Genomic DNA, 4309 nt, shown 5'->3' with positions numbered 1-4309 from the left:
AGAAAGTTATCAATTATGGTGAAAATAAGTGAAGATTATTTCCCAACGATACAGGCAATGGTGTGACTGAAGGAGTCAAAGAGGAGCAAGAGAGATGAGCAAGCAGTGAGTGTGAGAACACAACATGCGGGTGGTAGGGACAAGCCGTATTTGTTGCCGTATGTCCATCAGCAAGCTGGCGCCATGACGCAAGGAACATTATTGTACTAAATCCAAGCCCCCCCTGCAGTCTGGTACTGTTCATGTGGTGTCAACATTTGATGAGAGTTACTAGTGCTCAGGAAATGCTTTGTTAAAAACACCTTTGATTGCTTCCAAATTCTTTTTACAAACACTACATTTGCTCTGTTACAAAACAAGCTCATTGCTTTGCCTACAAATTGGGTGTCACGGAGTTAGGGGCTTGCATAAGCATCTTCCACCTTAAGGGATCTACTGCTCTTGTTGCTTGGACATTAGTATAACTATCAAATTACAAACTCTTTCCCACTCCTGACCTTCCTGCATATAAAAAAAATCTAAAGCAATAGGGCCGTGAAGGCTATCTCTTTTCCAGATGTTTAAAATAGCTAAACAAGTACCAGAATGCACTTAGCCGATCTCTGATGCCCTACATATATCGGATAGGTTTAAATCAATTGCAGTTCCTATAGCTGTGCGCGTCATGGAAGCCAGCTGACCATCAGGTATTTTCCTTCCTTCTCCTCCATATCCTTAGGATTCCCTAGCCCAGCAGAAGCAAGCCAAGGGACCTCCAGGAAGGAATGGGGAAGACAAAAAGAGACGTACCTTCTACCACTTCTGCAGACGGGAGGTGTCACCGGATTGACAAGGAGAAAGGAAAACAAAAGAGGGGAGAGAGAGAAAGAGACACAACACGCTGTGAAACTTGAATCTCTTTAGAGGCAAGTGGAGTGGTTACAGAAGATGTTAGAACAACAAACATTAGCCACTCTAAGACTGGTTGAAATAATGGAACAAGCTGGCGTAGCACCAGTGCTTGCAGATAGGGAGGGTAGGTACTACTCGAGTAAAGAAAAAGATAATAAAGTTGTTGTCCTACTTCTCCCGGGTCAAGGTGAAAGGTGGATGGTGTGTAAAAGGAACTCTGAATTGGTATGTGTTACTTTTTGCAGTTGTAACCACAAGTCCTTCACTCTTTATGTGAGCTCCTGGCAGACTGCAGGGCCAGCTTTATCGAAGAGCCACTACTTGGGCTTTTGAGTTCTGGGAAGGAATACCACTAATGACAGTGCATAAAGGATTTGACTCCATAATGGATTTGACTTCCCTATGTTAGAAAGGGGGCGTCAGAATCACTAGAGGGGAATTTATACTTTAAACTGCTGACATCATTGACATGACAATTGCTGGATGAGATTGGCCCACCCTCAATAGAATTATCTTTACTAACTTCACACTCACTGTACAGGATTGGCCAACTGGATTAGGTTGATCCATGATGATTAGTGATGTCATTGCCCACATAGTGTTCATTGAAATAGATGGGAGTGCAATGACATCACTGGCATCACATTCATTTGATGAGATAGGCCAGTGGTGTCTTTACTTGATTCACACTCACTGAATTAGAATGACTCTTTGTGTACATCAATGGTCCTGAAGTGTGAAGACTTGTAATTGTTTACCATGCCCAAGGCTGCAGTCCTGTTTGCCCACCCCACATACAGCAGCATATCCATCTCTGTGTTCTGACAGAGAAGTACCAGAAATTCTGCCAGGGCAAAGTTTTCTGTCGGTGGAACCAATGGAGACTTCTACAGAGGAAACCCGGTAGCTCCAAATCTTTAAATTGAGCAAGGGAAACACGAGATTGGCAAATAGTGTACCTGCTGTTTTTTTGGCGGATGCTTACATCTGCCAGTGTCTAAACGGCCTCCCAAATGAAGAGTTTTTCCCATTGAAGTTAGAACGAGAGTTGTGGGTGACCTATAGTTAAGTCAGTGTGCCTATACCAATTTTGGATGTATGTCAGTTTGTTTGTTTGTCATTGTATCTGTCACTTGTGTGTGTGTGTCAACTGTGTTAATATGTATACTATCGCTATATGTGTGCTAGAGTTATAATGCTGTATACCACAGTTTACATGTTTCGCTGCCTGTATGTTTGTATCCACCTTTGTTTGGGGGAAGGGTCCCCACTAGTGTGACCACATGTATTTAAAGCAAGAGTCAAGCTGAAATCTCATGCACAGTAAATATACATTAATGTTCATGGATGAGTATAGGGGATTTTTTATACATGAAGAATAAAAAGATGGTTAGAGCAGAATGAGGGGCACACGAGATGAAAGGATGGGGAAAGGATAATGTCAACTTTTGGGGTCAGTGGGGAATAGATCCTTCTCATTAACCTTTTCTCCACCCTTCACATTAAATACACCTGAATGTGAGAGGAGCAGTGAGGTGGGAAACATAATCACTTGATCACATTAGAAGACTATTGTCTGCCACGGGGATCATCCTGCTAAGGCTGCGGAGGCAGGCAATAAAATATCCATGGAATAAATTGACATTATCGCCATCATAATGACTTTAGGGTACCCAATAAACGCCATCTTATTTATTCTAGTCCTGTTTTTGAGCTTTGAATCCTTGGTCTTCAGTTTCTCTTTGATGGGAAGCACATGAAGGCAATAACATTTCAGCTTGTACATCATGCATATTCCTTCAATTTAGCAAAAACAAATACCCATGACATATGCAAGACATCCTAATAAAGAGCATGTCCTGTTGCCATGTCATTCTTAGCGTTCGAGTGCAGAGCATTTCCAGAATTGTCAGCTAACTCAAAAAGTATAGGGTGACAGTTTTTAAGAGAACGAGCACTTGGACAGAGCAAGCCAAAATCTGTGAAATTATACAGTTTCAGCGTCCCATTGCTCTAACCCCCCACCACCTCCTCTAACTAGCCCATGAGATGAGGTCACATAGAGCTTGATACCTAGGAGCTTCAGTATTATATATGGAACATGTTCATGTATGAACTGTACTCTGCACATCTACCAACTTTCAAAAGTTTGGGGGGGAGTTTACTGTACCCATCTCACTAACCCCTGACTGACTAGTAACGTGTGGGATGGAAAGAGAGCCAATGAGAAGTGATTCAGAAGGATTATGAGATTAGGGGTAGAAATGGAAGGGTTTGCTGAAAAGGTTGGTAGTGAGTGGGGTAGTGAGTGGTCACCCGTTTACCTTCTTCTTCGTATTCTTCACGGTGTCAATCAGATGGAAGAGATGGAAAAATAAGAAAAAGCCAAACAATATCATAAAAAGACACAGATGCACATACAGCCTTTGATGCTGCACCATGAAGCCTTGGCACAGACTCTACACAAATAAATACAAATATACAAAGCCTTGGCACTGAATTGAGACTGGACAAAGCATCAGCAAATAGATAGAAAGCGCTAGAGTGTGGATCAGACTTTTCCTCCAAGGTGACCTCATAGATTAAACAAAAATGCCACTGTTATGAAGTGCAGGACACCCCGGTGGGCTTAAGCAGTGAGAAACTGGACCACTACTCCCTCAATTGAGTGTGATGTGTGTTTGAAAGCCATTTACCCCTCTCAATATCCTCAGCTCTTCTATTCATCCAGGACTGTCACTCTATCTTAGGGACTCCCACTCCATCCCATCAATCTTTGTTCCTGGTCTTCCTCCATTCTTGGCTTTGCGTACTTTAGTCTCCCCTCTCTCTATAATATTTCACTCCTTATCTCTACCCCGAGTACTTTTAGTTTTACTGAGATCTCCATTTACCTCCCAATGCCCTACTTCCTGCTCTCTTTTAATTTCTCTCACAAAATCATTCACTAACTTTTCTTCTGTCGCTTTCACTGTCTTTATTTTCTACTGTGTGAACATGTGGGCATGTTTAGTCCACGCTGTGTGAACCTAACCACACTATGGCTACTGGACTCGTCTTCAGAAGTGGGGTAAAGTCTGAGTGACCCACACAAACACCCAGTGTCATCACGCCAAAGGATGCCTCCTTGTAGAAAGTGATGAGGGGGGGCCTAATATCTCACAAATATTCATTGAATGGGGTCCCCTTGGAGGACTTAGGGCCCCCTGAAGGGTTGAGGCCTCTCTGCACCACAGGTGTAGCAAGGTCCTGCATTACACCCCTGCAGTCACCATCCGGGTGCAGATGGTGTACTATGTGGACCAGTCAGCCTAACACTTTTTCATACTATAACTACCTTAATGTCGTGCTTCGCCAATAATTTAATGCAGAAACCTTTACTTTGATCCTAAACACCTTAGCTCAGTAGCCAAGGGAC

The sequence above is a fragment of the Triturus cristatus genome, chromosome 3_1 (genome assembly GCF_964204655.1).
Source record: "Triturus cristatus chromosome 3_1, aTriCri1.1, whole genome shotgun sequence".
NCBI lineage: Eukaryota > Metazoa > Chordata > Amphibia > Caudata > Salamandridae > Triturus > Triturus cristatus.
Note: the sequence above shows the minus strand (reverse complement) of the source record.